Source organism: Vipera ursinii, assembly GCF_947247035.1.
Source record: "Vipera ursinii genome assembly, chromosome: 1".
NCBI classification, from domain to species: Eukaryota; Metazoa; Chordata; class Lepidosauria; order Squamata; family Viperidae; genus Vipera; species Vipera ursinii.
This window is the reverse complement of record NC_139512.1, coordinates 227,108,505-227,131,042: the sequence shown is the minus strand read 5'-3', so window position 1 is coordinate 227,131,042 and position 22,538 is coordinate 227,108,505. Positions and strand designations below refer to the sequence as shown.

Below are 22,538 nucleotides of genomic sequence, written 5' to 3'. Positions count from 1 at the left end.
AGAAGGAAGTCAATACATGGTTGTTTGATAAAAATAGGTCATTATATACTTGGCTCATTTCTCTGTGGTAACATTATCAACAAGAGTTTCAACAGAACACTTTGCATCACTATTCAAGTATTGTGCATTAGGAATTATTTAAAATGAATGTAGGGAGCAAAGGTTTTTAAAAAAATGTTGGGGATTTGCTACTACTTAGTGACCTTAGTTGACGGCAAACTTTTGAAGTAGAAAATCTTTCAACTTTTATAGATTTACAAGGCTAACTGAAGAGGCTTAACTGCTGAGCTAAATGCAAGGTGGGAGTTTTACCTGTTTTATGAATAAAAGTTCAATGGACTGGCAGTTTGCTCTTTAACCCTGACAGTGGAATGGGGTCCTTTGTGGTACCTGAAGGAAGTAAGCTGCTTTAGAAGGTTTAAAGAGCAGACCTGTAGCATGAAGCTCTTTCCTCCAACAACATTTGGTCACCTTCCAGTATCTGTTGTCCAAGATAAATTTATCATTCTGCCCAATGATTTACACATAATCACTGATGGGTTAGATTCTGATTTAGTCTAGAGTGGTTAAGATATTGGACTGGAAGTCAGGAGACTGTGAGTTCTAGTCCTGCTTTAGGCATGAAAATTGGCTGGGTAACTTTGGGCCAATTACTTTCCCTCAGGCCAACCTACCTCTCAGTCCTGTTGGTTGAGGCAAATAGTTTGAGGAAATAGTATTAAGTATGTTCACCACCTTGAGTTATATATCAAAATAATAAAAACAATACACACATGTATACATACATACATACCTGCTGTGATGGATACAGACAGCCCCTTGAAGTGAGATAAGCATGATGATGAGCAGGGCTTTTTTTTGTCATAAAACGCCCAGAATGGAGTTCTGGCACATTTTTTGGATGGAACCTTGAAGGGTAGGCAAGGCAAGTTGTATGACATGCATGAGTTCCGGCACATTTTTATTTATTTATTTTACAAAAAAAGCACTGGTGATGAGACATTGGAACTGGGGTCTAATTAGGGTCTGAGCCTGGCGCTGAAGCTGATGAAGAACACCAGACATGAGGTGTAGATTTTGTTTCCTTTTATTGAAGTGCTTCAGCAAAAGGGGCCCCAGCCAGCAAAATGAAAGAACCCAGAACAAAGGATTAAGAAAGCTTATACACTTTCACTGAAGCAGAAGGCGGGATAAGGTGGGGTATATAAGAAATATCTTCTAGACTTCCAGTTTTGTGTGGTAATGACTGGTTGGGGGCTTGTGGATTCTCCGCATCCCCACGGCTAATTTTGCCCTGCCTGGGGACCCTAAATGGGTTTAAGTCACCCCAGAGATGTGATGAAGAAAGAAGGGTGTTCAAGCAATATTGGAATGGCAGCAGACATTCCATCTGACTTGGAGAAAACCTTCTAACCTGACAGGAGAAAGGCTGGCCATATTGCATCGACCAATCCAAGCTACTAGCAACCAAAGTCCAAAAGCACTAACCAGCACAACTGTGAACAACATGCTTGAAACTGGGTGAGGAATTCAATCTTCTTTTTTTATTCTACATTTAATTTCCTGGCAAAGATCCCCAAGAAACAAAATACCTCTGAAAGGGAAGGAGGGGTATTTCTGCCCCACACTTATACTAACGGAAGCCGTGAATTAATCTTTTTATAGAGGATCAAAATATATGGAAGTGAAATAAATATAAAACCTAAAATTTAAAACTTAAATTTGGATAAATCTAAAATTGTTTGAATGGTTAAGACTCTCATTTTAAGGATAATTGTTTGTTTTGGAAATTGAAAAACAAATAATTGCTGACACCTAGTGGTGGATGAAGACTATGACAGCTATGACTTTAATATACGACTTGGCAAAACCTGCGAAAAGCTTATCTGTGTTTGTGACCTTCAAAGTTTTAACAACAAAGAACAGCTGTGACAAAATCTGGGCTGTAGACAAAGAGAGAAGTATAAATTTCAGAAAAAAATCTTTTCTGAACTATTTGGATAACAAATATCTATTTAATTGGGACTCTAAATCTATTTGCAGAGAAAAGAAAGAAAGAGAAAAACTCAAATTCTTGGCCATCATGTAGAAAGAACATATCAAGAAAACATAAATACTTCACAGGAGGAAATATGTAGTATACCGCAACTAATTCAAACAATGACTTTAAACCACAAAGAAATTCAAAATAACTTTGAAAATATAAATCAATCTATTTCTAAGTTAACTCTACAACAAAAAATTTCCCAGAAAACAACAGAGAAGGAGCAAATAAAACAGATAAATGGACATAGAATTGAAAATAGAAACTTAAAGATATAACTTAACAAAACAAGGAAACATGATTTAATCCTAGTGGAAAAAAATTCACAAGCATTGGAAAGAACAACTTATCCTTTAAGACTACAAAATAAATCTGAGGACAAGAAAACAGACTGGATGGACTGTAGAGATATCGGGAACTGTTGTGATTCAGGGTCAGCCTGTGGGTTTGGCAGTTGGGTCGGACGACTCAGAGGAGGAGGGAGGTGTTGAAGACCTTGCTGAGGGGGTTGAAGATCTTGCTGATGATAGCCCTCAGGCAGGCCCCTCCCACTTGGTCACCATGGAGACCCAGCTGTGTGAGCCTGACAGTGTGGATGAAGATGACCCACAGCTGGCCCTGTTCAAGGATGCCCGACGCAGGAGGCAGTCAAGTAGGAGTAAACAGAGGAAGGCTGTGGGGCTTCTCAGAAGGAGGCAGAGAGAGGCCACGCCCTGAACTCTAATAAAGGGAATGTGTGGGGAGGGCTGGTTTGCTGAAAGCAACCGCTCAGATAGTGTTTCAAAGCTCCTGTATCTTTCTTCGTGTCTTGTTTGTTTTTTGTAGTAATAAATTTGGCAGACGTAATTCCAGCCTCTTGCTGTTTGTAAAGGGGTTGCCTTTTCTGCAGGGCCGGTAGCAGGCTGGTACAGAACAGGAACATTGGAGAGAAAGGAGATGATAAGAGAAGCGGAGAGAAAGAAAAAGATTTTCAACAAACCATGGAAAGGCAGAAGCCCCGTATAAAGACACTTCACCTGATTTACTTTTTATACCTACAGTAATATTTACGAACATATGGGAAAATGTTTTGATTCAGCAAAATACATTGATTAAGAAACATACTGGGCAAAGGAAAAAGACTAAAGTGGAAACAAAGAAAATAGATGATGGGACTTACCAGAGAGAATACTTAAAAAAGAAACATTTGTTTGAATATGGTTCAAGAAATAGAAACGTTTTGGAATATATATTTCATTCTAAGAGGGATGAATTCCCTAAATGATATAGTATGCTTTTTTCCCTTTTTGTTCTCTTTCTTGATATGACTAATATAAAAAAGTTGAAATGACTTAGATAAAGGAAATGTTTCAGTTACTTAAATGTGATTGAATTTAAGAAAGTTATAATGGATAAAAATGTTTTGAATAAGAGTTAAAGGACTAGATGACTAGATGTATTAAATGGAATGTTTAAAGATTAAACATTTTTAATTATGGTTAAAAAGAGAAATTTAGGAAATAAATATATATTAGCTTAGGAAGGATATATATTTTAACTAGCATGTTATTTTTATGTTTCTTTACTCTTGCTCTTTCTTTTTTTCATGGTTTTGTCTATTCCTTAAGAAATGTAAAAGTGTGAGATGGTTCATATGGAAAAATAGAGTTAATTTTTTAAATGTAATTAATTTTTGAGAAAATCTTAAACAGTAAGAATACCTAGAATTTGGTGGGAGAAACAAATTAAAATAAGGACTGTAACAGGATTTATGATAAGGCAACCAGAATGATTGGATAGAAAAGAAATATTATATTGATGTGATTATTATTTTTAGGAATATTGGGAAAAATTAAATATTTAATTGTTATCTATCAAAACAATAAGAATTGCATTAACTCAATGTTTGCAAAAGAGGATATTTTGGGAAAAGAGGAAATCAACTAAAACCATTATGTGGATTATGGATTATAGAAATCAATGGTTAATGATTGTTTTACAAATGTAACCCAGACAACACACTGTTCACCAATTATTAAGTGATTTATGTTTTTTAAAAAATCATTAAAATATATTACAAAAAAAAGAAATATCATCTAATAAATATTTTAGTAATGATCTAACAATTATTCTATTGGTCTTTAGCCATCCCTATTCTTAAACTAATGAATACTTCAGAAGTTATCTAATACACATTCTATTTGCTCCAGGCCATCACTTACAGTATTCCTAACCTCTAGCTGAGCTATGCAAGATGCCTAACTCTTTGTTACTTTTATCAGCTTTATAACCACCCAGAATTGTTGCAAGCTTTACATGTGCGTATTCCCTGTGAATAAGCATTCTTTGTTCTTCCAGACAGACTCCACAATTACAGGCTTCCCGGGCTTCTTTCAAGTGTATACCATAACCTTGCTTTGTTTTAGCAGCCAGCCCATCATTTCTTTCTTGCATGCTCTAGAGTTTTTATTTGTTAAGTAAACAATAATACAAAAATATGGCTTTACAACACACACACACACACACACACACACACACACACACACACACACACGGAACAATGAAGATGTCAACCTCCTCAATTATTTGTGCTGTTCAAGCATTTGTTTTCAATGCAGAGCCTGGTACCAAGGCCCTTTATTGAAACTCTCCTCTTCTGCGCTTCTTCCTCTTGTGTAACTCCATGCTTAAGCTTCAATTTCATATTTATTTCCATCATTGACCAGTATAATACACGAGTGTCACAAAATGCTATAAAACAATAGAACCAGCATAGAAATCAAATAACATATAAAGTTAGTTTAAAATCTAGGAAAACTAGAGTTAATCTAAAGGAGTGACGAGAGTTGAGATAAGGTGTGCCACTTAAAAGTAATACATTTTTAAACATTTGAGCTATGTAGACCTTCTGCTACCTATTGTCTATAAATTACTTATGCATTTAGATAGGCTTTGAGAAATACATCGCCACCTGAACTGTAGCAGGAAGCAATATTTAAAGACCTTCAGGTAGGAGCACCTTTCCTGCATTTTATCTCACAAAAGCTTTATTTTTCTGGTGATGTCCCTCTTGAATTTGGGGCAGACTCCCTTGCCCTTCCTATTTAAACTGGCAGAAGACAGACCGAGGCTGGCTTGATTTGTGTATTTTAAATATGAATTAACTCTCTATAGCGTTTTTTAAAAAATCGCTTAGTTGTATTGTGAATGAATTAGCAACATCATCTATATGTACATGTTTTGGAAAAAATGAATTAAATTCTTCTTCCTCTAGAATAACTTGCACTAATAATATATATCGGAGGGAAGAACTCTTATAAGAAAGGGAAAGGCTCAAATATTTCATTTAAGAATAAAGGAACTGATAATGTGCTGAAACTCAAAATTTAAAACTAAAATTGGGTTAAAAGCAAGCGTATGGCCGAAGTGTGAAGTAAATAATTCTCTCTCTCTCTCTCTCTCTCTCTCTTTCTCTGTGTGTGTATGAATAAATAAAAGTATAGCAATGTGTATGTACTGTATGATAGATAATAGTCTTGCAATCAAGTCCATAAATGTTACAAGTCCTTAAGTTTTATTAGTTGTCAGTCCCATAAGATTGTACATCATTCATGGCCCACCAACTGCCTAAAAAAAAGCAAGGCAAAAAAGAAAGTACTTCATTTTACAGTTTCCCTGCTTCCTCACCTGGAAACTATTTTTTGTTTATTTGCCACAGGTGACCAGGAAAATCACTCAAGAGAGGCTGTCTCGGAGGATTATGAGAAGAGTGAAATATAGCTGTCAAGAGGGACTGTGGGCTTAAGAGAATGTTGTTGCTTCCCTGACACTGCTGTATTACTTAACATTTGACAGTGCTGCTTTGGATTCATATTAAATAGTAATACAAAACTTCTGAACAATGCTCTACAAGGAATACTCGCCTAAAGGTTTCCACTTTTCTACTTAGAAGGATAAGTAAGTTTATGTTTATATCATCGTGCCAAATAGAGCTTTTTTTTGGAACCGAGCAGCATATGGGCCCGGAGCACCTTAGGGAGCACCTGCGGCCGGCATCAACTTCCCTCTGCCCAGTGCGCTCCCACAGAGAGGGCCTCCTCAGGGTGCCACCGGTCAGAGAATGCCGACTGATGGCCCCCAGGGGGAGGGCCTTCTCTGTGGGTGCGCCGGATTTGTGGAACCGTTTACCGGTTGAGCTCCGGATGGCTCCCGACCTTCGCTCCTTCCGACGTGATCTAAAGACCTATTTGTTTGAACAAGCCGGCCTGGTCTGATGGGTTTGGGTTTTTATTATTGTTTTTAATGTATTGTAATTTATTGTATTGCATAGGGCATTATGTTTAATCTTTTCTTAATTTTTGTATCTTTGTATTTTAGTATTTATTGCCCTGTTCACCGCCCTGAGTCCTACGGGAGAAGGGCGGTATACAAATAAAATTAAATAAATAAATAAATAAATAAAGTTACAGAAATCTCTTGTTGTGATTCAGGGTCAGCCTGTGGGTTCGGCAGTTGGGTCGGATGACTCAGAGGAGGAGGAGGGGGGTGTTGAAGACCTTGCTGAGGGGGTTGAAGATCTTGCTGAGGGGGTTGAAGATCTTGCTGATGAGAGCCCTCAGCCAGGCCCCTCCCACTTGGTCACCACAGAGACCCAGCTGTGTGAGCCTGACAGCGTGGATCAAGATGACCCACAGCTGGCCCTGTTCAAGGACGCCCGACGCAGGAGGCAGTCAATGAGGAGTAAACAGAGGAAGGCAATGGGGCTTCTCGGAAGGAGGCAGAGAGAAGCCACGCCCTGAACTCTATATAAGGGGAATGTGTGGGGAGGGCTGGTTTGCTGAAGGCAACTGCTTGGATACTTCGTGTTCCTTAAAGCTCTTGTTTCTTGGTTCGTGTCTTGTTTGTTTTTGTAGCTATAAATTTGGCAGGCGTAATTCCAGCCTCTTGCCGTTTGTAAAGGGGTCGTCCCTGCTTTTGCTGCAGGGCCGGTAGCAGGCTGGTACAGAACATCTCTCCCTCTCAATCCCTCCCTCCCTCCCCCCTCCTCTGATTTACCTATTCTCTCTCTCTCTCATCAGTTTTCACATTTCTAAGAACTTTTAATTGGGTAATGGTAAGAAGCCAGAACTTCTTTAAAAAGGAGCAGGAATGGGAATAATTTTGAGCCTTATAGATAAGATAAACTGACCAGTTTATCAGCTCAGTTTATATGTACAGGCTTTGATGCCTGGCATCGATGAAGCAGTGGTGAGCTTTGGGACAGAATGGCCATAGTTTAGTTTTCCTTTCCTTGACATTTAGCTGGCCACTGTGGCTGGCATCTTCAGAGGTGGAGTGAGCTGCTTTGGAGCATACCTGTGGGCTGCCAAGAGGTATAGCACAAAGCACCTGACTCTGTCTCTGACAAATGCAGCCAGGCAGTGGTGGGATTCAAATATGTGAACAACCAGTTCTCTGTGTGGATGCCACTTCCGGAAGTCCATTCTGGGCCTGGGCAACAAAAAACGAACTACTGGTTCTGCCGAAGTGGCTAAATATCAGAACAAAGGAAAACTAAATCATGGCCTCTCTGCCCAAAAGCTCATCAATGCTTAACCAGCTTATACGGGTAGTCCTTGACTTAAAACCATTCCTTTAGTGACCTTTCGAAGTTACAATGGCATTGAAAAAGGACTTATGACATCTTTTCACACTTAATGACCATTGCGGCATCCCCATTGTCACATGGTAAAAATTCGGACACTTGGCAATTGGTTCATATTTATGATGGTCGCAGTGTCCCAGGGGGGTCATGTGATCTCCATTTGTGACCTTCTGACAAGCAAATGTCAACGTGGAAGCCAGATTCACTTAACAACTGAGTTACTAATTTAACAAGTGCAGCAAACCACATATCAACTGCGGTAAGAAAGGTCGTAAAATGGGAGAAAATTCACTCAACAATTGTCTCGCTTAGCAGCAGAAATTTTGGGGCTCAGCTGTGGCTGCAAGTCAAGGACCACCTGTACTTTTGGCTGAAGTGTGAGAAGGTCTTTAGACGGAGAGTCTTCAGAGGTTTTTTTTTTACATGGGAGTTGTCTCTCTCTTTTTTTTTTGGTTGGGGAGGGATTTTTCCAAAACGCTATTAAATTATACACACACACATAATTTAAGAGAAAAATATATAAGCAAAGAAATATAATGAAAAAGGGGGGAAAGGGATAACAGGAACAAAATCAGGGACGGCAAGCAACAACAAAGCTATAGAACAGGGGTCTTCAAACTTGGCCGTTTTATGGCTTGTGGATTCAACTCCCAGAATTCCTTAGCCAGGCATGCTGGTTGAGGAATTCTGGGAGTTGAAGTCCACAAGTCATAAAAGGGCCAGGTTCGAAGACCCCTGCTATAGAATGCTGGGAACCTGCTGCTTGTGCAGCCGGGTTGAGAAATTAGCTGCTGGTGAAGCTGGGCAGAGGCTGCTCCTGCCCAGGGTTGGCGCCCATGAAAGAAGGACACAGAGATCTCTCGGGGGAAGGGCCCCGCTGCTCCTGGGATGCACACTGAATACTGGACCACTTGGGATGCACTCTGAACCACGAGGAGCAGTGGACCTTGTTTATTTATAGCAGAAGCAACCAATCACATTTTATTGTTATTCAAATAGACCAATCATGGTTACACATGTGTTCTTCTAAACTATCCTAAAAGGACATAGGTGTTAGAGGTAGATTCAAATACAGTAATGACCAATCATTTGCAGGAGGCGTCAGAATTTGCCTTAAATGGAATAGCCAATGGTGTGAAGGAATACTGTGATTATGCCCTTATCTGGCTGTAGCCAAATGGCCTCTCTCCTAGGTTTCTTTGTTTTCTGGGTTTATGGCTTACTTCCTTACACATGGTTCACTGAAGACTTTCCATGGTAGAAAAGTACTAGCCAGAAAAGTACTAGCCAGCTACATGTATAGGAACAGAGATCATGGTTATTCCAACAATAGAAGAAAAAAAACCTCAAGAAACTTCCATCTTTCTTTTATACAGATAAAACCTACATATCCGTGACCCTTTGAACTAGAATAAACCGTAACAAATGGTATTTCTATCAAAGATATCTAATCATCAAAACTCAAAGGTTAAAAATCTCATTTTTTTGCAGTTTCAATTAAAAACAAAACAAAACCCAAGAGTTGTTTCCAAGTAGAAATGAAGCTAAATAAAGTTTTTTCTCTTTAATCAAAGCAGTTGATTTTGCCAATTTTGCCAACGCCATTAACTTCACCATCCATCCTTCCATTGTTTATATATGCGAGTCCTTCCATCTCTGCACATACAGAAGGGTTGCTGTTGTTGTCATACATAAAAACAAAATTCCACGTTTTTTCACCAATGTGTTTGTCCATCAAGCCTCAAAGAAAAACCTCTGGCTTCCATGGCACATTCAATTTAAGAATTCTCTGAGTTAAAATACATATCTGATTCCAATATATAGCTTTTTTACATGTCCATGTGGTCACAAAAGGTCCCTTCAGATTGTTTACATTTCCATAAAATATTTGACATGCAGGATTCGTATGTTGCAGTTTAACAAGGGAAAAATTATGGTTCTAACACGTCGGAGGCCGTCACTGTGGATGAAGGCCACAATGAAATAATCATGTTCTGTGCAAAAGAAATGTCCGAGTGAGTTTTAAACCTTTCTCTCTCTCTTTCCTTTGTACAGAAAATGAAAATCAATATATTTCCTGATGAAGTAATATTAAGTTGTTTCTCAGGGCAGACTCTTGAACTTTCACTCCAGGCAAATTGATCTACCACTTCTCTAGAGATAGATTTGAATTAAATGTAGGTACATTGTAGCCATATTGATTTAAATGTTAAGCTGAACACTAGAATGTCTACCTTGGGGAAGACCACATATTCTTAATTTTGTATGGTGTAAACTTGCAGAAGAAGAGATAGCAGAAGCAAAGTTGCTCATCTGATTGATGGAAAGAAGCCGGCCAAGGTAATCATAAATCCTTTCTTAACTTTAGATAGAAATAACACTAGTACTTAACAAATAGAGAGTACTATTGTGTAGTGGGTCCGACGCAAGGAAGAGACGCCAGCTGGTGTGTGAGTTCAGCTCTTTATTGGAGGGCGGTAGCGAACTGGGGAATGAGGGTTACCTGGCCTCCTTAAATACCTAGCCAGGTAAGCGGACAGCCAATGGGGTTGGCCCTAGGTTTCCTGCCGAAACTGGGTTTCCCGCCAAAACCGTTCAGGCCAGTGCCCCCTGGTGGCTGTTGCTATGCAGGTGCCCACATACATAACAAGTACCATAAGTGAATCTTATTACTTTCTAAATGATTCATATTTTAAACAACTTAGAGCTAGAAACAAGTCTACAGGGGATTTTTTTTAAAATACTTGAGGCTGTGTCAAACTGTGCTTGGTGAAAAAAGGTGGGAAATTATTCAATAAAAAATACAATACAATTAGAAAATGGAAATCGAGTACCGTATATACTTGAGTATAAGCCGACTCGAGTATAAGCCGAGACCCCCAATTTCACCCCCAAAAACTGGAAAAAGTTAATGATTCAAGTATAAGCCGATCCGCCGTTCTGCAAGCCTCCACTGCCGTCGGAGGCTGGATCCGCGCTCTGCAAGCCTCTGCCGCCAGCAGAGGCTCGATCCGCCATTTTGCAAGCCTGAATACACAGGAATACCCTGTGTGGCCGCGGCTCTCGGGGAAGCCCTGGCTGTCCGCTTCCTCGCTCCACGCTGCCATTCGGGGCCCGCGCGTTCCCCGGGCAAATCGCGGCGCCCAGCAGGCGAGGAAACACGCCCACTCCAGTCGCCCCCCCTTCCCTCAGGAGACGCGAAGCAAGTGAACGCCCGGAGCTTACCGAGGACTTGCGCGCGGCCGAGGCTTCGGTGCTTCCAGGATCGCGCGCACCTCTCCCAAGCCGCCGCCGTCCGGAGACCTGCCGAAGTTTGGGGAGGTTTGGGGAGGTGCGCGCGCACCTCCCCAAACCTCCCCAAACGTCGGCAGGTCTCCGGACCTCTGTGCCCTGCCTGCCTGCTTCTTTCCGCTGCGGAAAGAAGCAGGGAGGCAGGGCGCAGAGGTCCGGAGACCTGCCGACGTTTGGGGAGGTTTGGGGAGGTGCCCAAACCTCCCCAAACGTCGGCAGGTCTCCGGATCTCCGTGCCCTGCCTGCCTGCTTCTTTCCGCTGCGGAAAGAAGCAGGCAGGCAGGGCGCGGAGATCCGGAGACCTGCTGACGTTTGGGGAGGTTTGGGGAGGTGCCCAAACCTCCCCAAACGTCGGCAGGTCTCCCAACCTCCGCGCCCTGCCTGCCTGCTTCTTTCCGCAGCGGAAAGAAGCAGGCAGGCAGGGCACGGAGATCCGGAGACCTGCCGACGTTTGGGGAGGTTTGGGGAGGTGCCCAAACCTCCCCAAATGTGGGCAGGTCTCCCGACCTCCGCGCCCTGCCTGCTTGCTTCTTTCCGCAGCGGAAAGAAGCAGGCAGGCAGGGCACGGAGATCCGGAGACCTGCCGACGTTTGGGGAGGTTTGGGGAGGTGCGTGCGCACCTCCCCAAACCTCCCCAAACTTCGGCAGGTCTCCGGACGGCGGTGGCTTGGGAGAGGTGCGCGCGATCCCGGAAGCACCAAAGCCTCGGCCGCGGACAAGTCCTCGGTAAGTTTTTTTGTTGACTGGAGTATAAGCCGAAGTGGAATTTTTCAGCCCAAAAAGTGGGCTGAAAAATTCGGCTTATACTCAAGTATATACGGTATCCTGAAATTAAATCTGCTTATTTCTGTTTGCTAAGTAAGTACATAAATAAGTGGAAAGCTGCGTAGTTCTGGCTCTTTCAGTCAGATTCCTTGAATCCTTGCACATGATCTTGCAGGATCCTGGTTGTCTTCTGATGCCTTTTTCCCCCCACCCTGAAGCAAGGAGAAAGACTTCCAACTTATGCCTATGCTTAGAAATTGGCAGGAGCCCCAAGGGTGTCTCCTACAGGCAAGACCCAGTGAAAGTTGAAGAAAATAATATCCCATAAAGTGAGAATGAAGGAAAAGCATCTTTTCTGTTGAGGAGGAACTGGGTGCTACAACAGAGAAGAAAATGGACACCCCTTAACAACCATCCAGAAAAGGGATCTAAGGCAACTCGCCATGGCCAGGCCAGTGGACTGGGTTGGCCTGGCCAACTGGACACGGGACAAGTCACCCAGGCCAACTTGTCACTGTGCCAAGACAATTTGTCCTAAGCGGGGAGGGGAAGCACTTACCCTCCCCACGAGAAAAAACATCAGCCCTGGCTGAAACTTGCAGGGAGGGGAAATCACTGTCATGGGATAATTTGTGGATGAAGCGGGGAGGGGAAGAGGCACTTCCCTTCTCACCAGAAGTAACTTTAGCCTTGGTCCACCAGATGCTTGCGGGACAAGAAACCGCCACTGCAGGACAATTCAAGGACAAAGTGGGGAGTGGAAGAGCACTTCCCCCCAGAATAAACGTCAACCCTGGCTGATGGGATGCTCATGGTGGTGGCGGAATCGCCACCACAGAATAATTAGAGGATGAAGCACTGTCCTCATTCCCATGTCCCATTGGCCAGGGTGGGGCAGATGTTTCCCTGCTTTGTGCAAATTGTCCTGCAGCAGCAAGTTGTCCCTCACACTGACCTGGTCACGCCAACCCTCTGACCCAGCTGTGGCATGTTGTCCCATTCTCTCCAGAAAAGAGACTCAAGGAAGACTCAAGGATTCACTCTATACTGAAAGAAGTGGGGAGGAAATAGTCCCACAAGTAACCTTGGTTGCCAACTCCATTACGTTGCTGCTTCTAGGCATAGGGACTAACAGGATTAAAATGGAGTGGTGAACACATCAGTGCCAAATTTGTAACAGAAGGTGTAACAAAAATAGTAAGGACTTTTTAACAATCGTCTTGTTGGTTTATGTGCCAGATTTGATAAACCAGCTCAATCTGGTTGTAGACATGGCTTTGAAAGGCCCAGAATGCTTTCCAAATTAGGAGTAGCTTGAGTAGTTAATGTGTGGCAATATTTCATGTGTGGCCCAAAGACCTCCGGTGCAGAAGCCTTGGAGATGAGCTCTCTGACTGGGAATGGATTTATCAGTGGTAAAGATATAATATAAAGGAGTAAGGTAGAAAGAGCATGTGACCTCTAAGTAGGGAGAACATTTTGTTGATACATAACATTTTCTATCAATAGATAACATGCAAAGGAAGACAGGAAGATTTCTTAAAGTTGACTTGGGTTGAGGTGCTGCAGAAGAAATTGAGCTACTGCATATGGCTAGATAGTGTGACAAGAGAATATGCAACTAGAAAACCACCATCTCGCTAAGAATGGAAATTAGAAATATGAAGGTAGGAGCCATACTTTAGAAAAAGCTCTTTGAGTTATAGAAAGGGCAAATGGTAAAGCATTAAATTGTTATAAAATGAAGGCAAGAATAGTAGAAAGTAGGCATCTTTTAAATCAATACTTTCTATTATTCTTGCCTTCATTTTCCCACCACCATTCTTAGTGAAAGGGGGAGACTCCTTGAATATTATAAAGTGCAACCAAGACTACCCAATTTTCTCTCTTATTCATATGTGTAGATAAATGTTGATGTCTCTTGTATAAAATAGTTAAGTGATAGGTGTTTAAATAAAAAAATACGCATAGCTTAGCCCACAGGTCTGCAACCCACGGCTCCGGAGCCGCATGCGGCTCTTTCAGTCATCTCCTGCGGCTCCCAGTCCTCTGCCATGTGCAGTCCAAAAAAAAAAAAAGTGGGACTAAAAAATTTCAGCCAATAAATTCAAATAGAGCCTTGGTGGAGCAGTGGGCTAATGCCTCCTTCAGTAACAACAGCTGCCTGCAATTATTGCAGGTTTGCATCCCACCAGGCTCAAGGTTGACTCAGCCTTGCATCCTTCCGAGGTAGGTAAAATGAGGACCCAGATTGTTGGGGGCAATAAGCTGACTTTGTAATAATGCCACTTGGGGGGGGGGTGAAAGCCCTAATAAGCAGGCATATACATAGAATGAAGGCTATTGCTAAGCACATTTGATTTGTGCTTAGATTGTAAGCCGCCCTGAGTCTTCGGAGAAGGGCGGGATATAAATGGGATAAAAAAAATATGCAGGGTAGGTGCATATTTCGCCTTGGCTCCACTCTTCAGTCAAACCCTGTTCTGCACATGTGTGCATGTACGCGCATGCGCACACATTTTTTTGTGGCTCCCAGTTTTTCCTTTTGTGAGGGAACTGGTTCTGAGTGGCTCTTTCAATTTTTCAGGTTGCTGACCCCTGGCTTAGCCACACACTTGTTTAGGAGTGCTATTGATCATGCTGTATTAATTACTCCTTGGTTATAAAGAAAGATCAAGGAGGATTTGAACATTAGTTCAGATTTAGTTAAAATGTACGGGATTGCACGCCACATTTATATAAATTGTACACTTGTTTACCAGGTTTGTGGCAAATCTGAAATTCCTCAAATAAGGAAGTTGTGGTTACTTAATTTTGGTTTGTACAGTTAATGAATTAGTTTGAATCCTGTAGAGGGGCCAAAAAAGTTGAACCAGACTCTTTTTTTATAATGTATAATTTAGATTTATGAAAGCTGCCCAACTCAGCACTAAAAGGATCGAGAATAGCTTTTGAACCTGCTTTGGGATGGAGTTAGGCTTTATCAGTGGGGAACATGCAACAAAATCCTGGCAGTTTCCAAGGGACACTTTTTGTAGGGTGAAGAAAAATGTAAGACCACTTTCAATGCTTAAAAGGTAAAGGTAAAGTTTCCCCCGCACATGCGTGTTAGTCGTTTCCAACTCTAGGGGCCGATGCTCATCTCCGTTTCAAAGCCGAAGAGCCAGCGCTTGTCCGAGGACATCTCCGTGGTCATCTGGCTGGCATGACTAGATGCCAAAGGCGCACGGAACGCTGTTACCTTCCCACCGTAGTGGTCCCTATTTTTCTACTTGCATTTTTACGTGCTTTCTAACTGCTAGGTTGGCAGAAGCTGGGACGAGTAACAGGCGCTCACTCTGTTACGCGACACTCGGGATTCGACCCACCAAACTGCCGACCATCTGATCGACAAGCTCAGCGTCCTATCCCTGTCTTGTTCTCTTGTAACAGTGGCTTTACTCCTGAGATAAAAGGATTGAAATTTTGGATTTTTAAATTTTCTCTCTCTAAATTTTCTCTCTCTCTCTAAAAGCTGCAGTAAAAGTACTGTGAGAAGGAAACAACCAGGAACAAGCACCTGCAAAAAGGAGGTAGGAATGTTTTTCACAGATAAGGCTGTCACTAGGTATATATTGGTAGGTGGTGATAGCCTGGAAATATGTATGAGTATAATCCCAAGTTAGAGCAAGAAGCCCCCTGCTTCTGGGAAAAAGATGTACTTCTGTAAATCTCAGAAGACACCTCCTGTTCTGGAGATTGTTTTTGGCCACTAGATGTTATGAGCTTGTCAATGTAATGTAGGCTACAGTAGTCAGCATTCTCCAGAGAAGTAGTCAGCTGACAAATCATAAATTATGGTTGAAGTTGTGGCTGAAGGAGATAAACCTTTGCAAATCTATTCCTTTTTTCTAGGCCTCTCTTTAGAAAACACATTACAGAAAGGTAGGTCAGGAAAATTTCCCTTCAGTGCTTAATGACAGGTGATCCCTCTTTAATCTATGAAAATTCTTAATGCTGTGAGGCATTGGAATGGCTCAGCGTCTCTGTGTTTTCAGCAAAGACTAGATGTATTGCAGTAAGGACTTAATGAAGCAGTACATGGCTTGTCTATAGTTTGAAAAGTCTGCAAACTTCAAGGCCACCGATTGCGCCACTCTGTCAATTATCTTGCTGTAGAAATAACCTTTTGAACAGAGACACTTGGTCCCCGAAACAATGATGATGTTCAAAAGAATGTTGAATGGATCAAAGAGGCTTCAAGGGGATAACTGTAGGTTCAGAGAGATCTGTAGAAACTCTGCTAGAGATATTAGGTAGATTCCATTCAATGACAGTGACTTTAGCAGATGCAGCCTAACTTACCAAGGGGAAGACAGTGATTTTTGGGCAGAAGTCCATGCTCTCTTGGAATTTAGATAAACAGCCTACCTCATACAAGAGTCTTCAGGATGAGAATATAATCTTGTATATTGTAATTGATATAAAGCATGAATAAGTGTCAGAATACATAGCAGAAACTCAGTGCTTGTATTGGTCTCACTCATTAAATTCTGGACTGTTCCAAAAAGTGCAGGTCCTCCATCAGGACTGTCAATGGTTTGATGCCCAGAGGCCAATGACCTTAACTGGAAGGGCACGGAACTGACTGAAACTGATGAGAGATCCTTTCAGGACAATGGTAAAAGGAGATCAGGTGCAATCTCAGTGATCTCAGGATGAATGAAAAGCGAAATCTCAAGTTTGAATATCTCATTGAATACAAGGAAAGTCTAGAGAAACAGATCTCAAGGGAAGACCCCAGATGTCAGCTATGATGGTGCCAAGAGCCATTGTGAAATAAATCCAGTTTATTTTCTTAATTCTGTAAAAAAAATATTCCTTGGACTGAGTTATAACAACATTAAGTTGCTAGCATCTGTTTACCCTTTTCATTATATCTGTGACTTAATGTTTTCTACGTATATCATGCACCAAGTGCAAATGATGAAATTAATCCCATATAAAGAGAAATACAGCTAAACCCCAGAAAGTACTGAATTCTGAAATAGCTTAATCCAGACAATAGACAATAGAATAAATGCCCAGGAATAAACCTAAACATCTGAAACATCTAAATTCATCTTTCCTGTAAAAAATCATTTAGTTTGTACAATGAAAAGCTTATCAAATGTTATTTCCAAAGAAAGTCCTCCAATGTTCTGTAAAAATGTTTGGAATCATGTGGCAGAATAAACGTAACATTTACATCTTTAAGGGTAAAAATTCAAGGTGAAATAAGGATGAAATTCAAGGTGCTGGTAATGACCTATAAAGCTCTCAATGGCTTGGGTCCGGATTATCTAAGGGAACACCTGCTGCCGGCATCAACTTCCCATCGTCCTGTGCGCTCCCACAGGGAGGGCCTTCTTAGGGTACCGCCGGTCAAGGAATGCCGGCGGGTTATCCCCAGGGGAAGGGCGTTCTCTGTGGGCACCCTTTGGAACCATCTTCCCACGGAGCTTAGGACTGCCCCCGACCTTCGCTCATTTCGCAGGGATTTGAAAACTTGGCTTTTTGAGCTGTCTGGCCCAGACTGAGGGGTTTTAATTATTTATTAATGGGGTTTTAGTTTAAATTCAGGGACTTAATTTAATTTTAGTTTTAATCGATTTTAACTTTGTATGTATGTATTTTTAATTTTTCCCTGTAAACCGCCCTGAGTCCTACGGGAATAGGGCGGTATACAAGTTTAAATAATAAATAAATAAATAAATAAATAAATAAATAAATAAATAAATAAATAAATAAAATAATTTACGAGTTAAATTCTTTTAATCACATTTATTTTTCCCCCAAATACAACTGTTTATATCTTCTTTCATATTAACACAGGGATGAATTTAATTGTACTAATGTGAGAAAACCTGATGGAAATTCTTGTGCAAAGTTAAAGAGAAGCTAAAGTTCCAATCCTTAATTTTTTCTAATTTATTATTGTGAGTTAATAGCACTGAGCACCTAAATAATTCAGGAGGAAAACAAACATGTATTAATAACATAAATTAAAAATAAAATGCCTAATTTATTTATACAAATACCATCAGCAAAATTTTATGCTCTGCCCCTATTATGGTTCATAATTCTTTACACATGTAAAACACCGAAAACATAAAGGTTTTATCTGAAGCTGTGTTATGAAGAAGTTTTTTCCCACTGGTTTGATCCTTGCAAGAAAAAAAGAAATCTTCCTAAAATCTGGGTTAATGTACCAAATTAACTTGCTGCCTGGGGCAGGGTCTGTCATTTCAAACTTTTGTCTTTTAACAGTTTTTTTATAAAGTTGACAAACTTTGAAATCTTAAGGGAAAGGTAGTTTTCCTTTTGCTTTGTTTCTTTTTAAGAGGATGAGAAAAATGCAATATTTGTTTTCTTTGTATGTGTTTACCCTTTGAAAAAATGGAGTAAATTATGTAAAACTTAGCATATAATTGCTCTGTTTGTTTTAGTTACAAAATCTACAAGTATAATTGCTTTAGCTTCAGTCACACTGATTATAAAAATATTAATATTAGCAGAAAGAGGTAAGAGGTAAGATTGGCAATAGGTATCAGTGACACTGATATTATTATTATTATTATTATTATTATTATTATTATTATTATTATTATTATTATTATTATTATTATGTGTCATTAGAAACATATAACTGCTCTTACTGTACAGATTGGGACTTCCAGGGAAGAAATGGTGAACTAAAAATAGTACTGTTAAAAGCAGAACTGATTACCATAGTAGGCAGATGGGTCAGTTATCTAGCTCTTCATAATCCTTCTCTGGACAAGGATGGAACTTGAGATTGGCCACAAGTACTCCTGACAGTTGCTTCTCACAAGGCGACCACAAGCAGCAGTCTCCCACAGGAGAGTTTTGGGAGATGAAGAAAATAATCCTTGAAGTCTAAAAAAAAAACCATGATAGCATGGGACTTTGAAGATTGGACACCAAAGGGAACAAAAAAAGAACTAAAGATCACAACTGAAGGAGAAGAACAGTTAAATTTCACTAATACAAAATGGAGCAAAATGGATATATCGAAGGATATTTGGGCAATTTATGAAGAAGTTAATTTTCAGAGTATTATAGATATATAGAGGAACAAGTATTTTCAAACAAGATTGAAACTGATCTGAAAATAGGTTTCAAAATGACAAGCTATAAGAATGATATGGTAAAAAAAATGCTATAACAGATATACTGCTATACTAAAATCAGCTGATGACTTAATAATTAAAAGAGATATACAAATAACAAACCAAGAGAGTGACCTGGACAGCTTTCTTGCACTGGATTTGCAAAAAGAGTCTTGTTAAAGTTTTGAAGGGTTTTGTGAAAAAAAGACAAAAAAACTGAAAAGAAATCAATTCTAAAATAGTATTTAAAGAGATTAAAGATGAAGATTTTTTTAAAAATAAAAGGAAGGAATATAGAATTGGTTTGTTTGATCAATGCTAAAATAGGCATGTTGTTATCTGTGATAGGCCTTAATGGACTTTTGCTGACCAGGACTAAATTATGAGGTTTTAATTATTTGTTTATAGATATTATAAAAAACACTCAACATTATGCAAACACCACATATCACAGGTAAAAGTAGAATACATGTATTCTATATGACAAGCTATTGCCTCTCTTTCACACTGCTCACAATAACAGAACATAGTATTATTATAAAGTTTAACTCAGTCCTTATCAGAAAGTCAAGATACTGAGTTAAACTTTATAATAATTCTGGACTCCATAATAATATAATGTTACACTCAGCCATTATCATAATAAGAGAAAATAAAAAATTACTCATGAAACCCACATGACATTATTTGAAGAGTAAGTCATATATCTCCTCGAAGCTAGTATCATCTTAAGTTGTTCCTTCTCTAATACAAACCATTTTCTGAGAGATCAAATATATAAATATAAGAGCCTTGGTGGAGCAGTGGGCTAATGCCTCCTTAAGTAACACCAGCTGCCTGCAATTAGTGCAGGTTCGCATCGCACCAGGCTCAAGGTTGACTCAGCCTTCCATCCTTCCGAGGTAGGTAAAATGAGGACCCAGATTGTTGGGGGCAATTAAGCTGACTTTGTAATAATGCCGCTTGGGGTGTGTGTGTGAAAGCCCTAATAAGCAGGCATATACATAGAATGAAGGCTACTGCTAAGCTTGTAAGCCGCCCTGAGTCTTCGGAGAAGGGCGGGATATAAATGGAATTAAAATAAAAAAAAATTCAGTTATGAATTTTCAGAGGAGGGCTTATAGATATAGGAATCCTGTCTACCTTTGTAGCTGACCATTTTCTTGTACCAGAATAACCTCCATTTATGGCACAGAGCTTTGTTCTATCTGTCTGTCTATCGCTACATGCAAAAGTTTAAGCCAGAGGTTTCAGTGACAGGGAAAAATAGCTGACATAACTTCTACATTGTACAAAGTCAAATCCAATGTCTTTCTGCAAATTTGAATACATATCTACTATTCTGCTGCACAAATATGAACTAGCAAAATTAAATTGAACCAAAAAGACAAATGCAATGAAATCACCTATGGCATCATATCATTTAAAGACCTTGAGCACTGAAAACTCGCCACATACTAATGATCTGTACTGATGGACAATTAGGACATTGTTTTGCAATGCCATAAAACACAGCCTGGACATTAATGCTACTGTTGGAATACTGTATAGAAGAATTGCAGCACCGTGCGTGTGTGGGACCTAGTATGAAGCATGAGATACTTAAAGAGACTATTAGGTTGAAATTAAAGCTTCCAATTGCTTTGTACTTGAGGCTCATAGGACAGATGGATTGAAAAAACAACACAATGCATGGCTGACAATAAGGCAATCACCATCCATGAATGGGCCAGCAGAAAGCAAATTGGCATTGCAAGTTCATACAGGGAGGTATGCCTCAAATGCAGCAATGTGTGCCAAGGAGCAGCCTGGCTGTGGAATGATAGATTATGCAGCATATGAACAGGGCTATTAATCTAGGAGGATTTGGGATCCTGAAAATGGACCTATTGATGAACTTATGGGAGCAGGGAATCATTAAGCCCAGGCATTTATCCGAGGGAATAAAAGTTTGCAGACACCTTGATGAGATATCGAGTTGGTTATCTAAAGTTTTCAGGAGAACATGGAGTGATTGGCAATCCCTGACAAAAGAAAAGGTTGTTTATGATATTTGATGTGGAGATATATTTAATTAAATAGAAATTATTTTGCTGCAACTAGACAAGTGAATACTGTTTCTTGCGCTTTCTGGTAGAGCATAATTCTGGCTTAAAAAAAAACCCCATCTAAATTATCCATGCTGGTTTGCTGGATTTATTGCCAAATACTTGATTATTTCCCTTGGAAAATCCAAGAAAGCCATTGGTTCATTCATTATCATTCGATTTTCTTGACGCTGAGATACTTTTGGGTTTCTTTAGATTAGTAAAGTTGGACTGGTCCTGACTAGTGATTGCTTTATCTTAGCTACTTCTGCTGATATCTTGAACCTGGGTCCACGTCAGTGGTGTAGTCATGACTATATGTAGGACAAAGCCAAGAGTCTTGTAGATGAGAAGCAACCAAATTTATTTTTATTTATTTATTATATTTTTATACCGCCCTTCTCCCGAAGGACTCAGGGTGGTGTACAGGGCAATAAATACAAAACAGGATACAAAAGTTAAAAGCGATTAAATAAATGCCCAAGGTTAAAACAATAATTAAGACGTATTAAAACCCCAACCTTAACCCATCAGACCAGGTCAGATTGCTCAAATAGATATGTTTTTAGATCGCGCCGGAAGGAGCGAAGGTCGGGGGCCATCCGGAGCTCAACCGGTAAACGGTTCCACAAATCCGGCGCACCCACAGAGAACGCCCTCCCCCGGGGGGCCATCAGTCGGCATTCTCTGACCAGTGGCACCCTGAGGAGGCCCTCTCTGTGGGAGCACACTGAGCGGAGGGAAGTTGATGCCGGCCGCAGGTGCTCCCTAAGGTACTCCGGGCCCATATGCTGCTCGGTTCCAAAAAAAAAGCTCTATTTGGCACAATGATATAAACATAAACTTACTTATCCTTCTAAGTAGAAAAGTGGAAACCTTTAGGTGAGTATTCCTTGTAGAGCATTGTTCAGAAGTTTTGTATTACTATTTAATATGAATCCATCCAGGGCATCAGTGGTGGTCTGAGGAGAGCATAGCAAACAAACCCATCACCATCACCTGGGCACATGTAGATATGCTGATGGTTGTTGGGGCTGTTCTTGGTTTCTGGTCACTAAAAAAGCAGGAGGGAGAGAAGAGAAGTAGAACTTCATAACTCACTAACGCTGAGTAGCATCAGCCTGGAGAAAGCAGGAAAACATTGCTGAGAAGAAAGAAGAATCAACACTGAATAATCTGAGAGATTGTTTATTTTCGTAGCAGACTTCCCCAAATGAGCAGAATGTGCTAGATTTGAAGCAAATGCCAAATTAAAGAGGATTTGCCAGGGCAGCCCTTCCGAGTACTTTAATAGCAACAGCCAAAAGCTCCTTGGGCACAGACAAGTGAGAATGGACCCTAAATGGATGCTGCCACTGACTTTTCCACCATATCCCCTTTCCATTCCCATTATATTTTACAACCCATCTGCTTCCTCCACAATTAATTCTGGATATGTTCTTTTATTCTTGGTTTTCTAACCGACATGGCGTTGAATAATTGAAAAGTTGCACTGATTCTCCCACCAGAAGGGTTTTTAATCCTCCACATTATATTCACTATTATGAATATTGCAGCTCAATATTGCCTAACTTCTT

General features: G+C 40.4%; 1 long non-coding RNA gene across 1 annotated transcript in view; it reads left to right on the top strand.

Annotated features, from left to right (window-relative positions):
- The first annotated feature begins 274 nt into the window (after positions 1-274).
- LOC310631637 overlaps positions 275-22,538 on the top strand; it is a 34,045-nt gene continuing 11,781 nt past the window's right edge. The window contains exons 1-4 of the long non-coding RNA XR_014490671.1: positions 275-299; positions 5,742-5,980; positions 9,950-10,007; positions 15,238-15,295. This is a non-coding gene — a long non-coding RNA (uncharacterized lncRNA). The remainder of the gene's footprint in view (positions 300-5,741; positions 5,981-9,949; positions 10,008-15,237; positions 15,296-22,538) is intronic.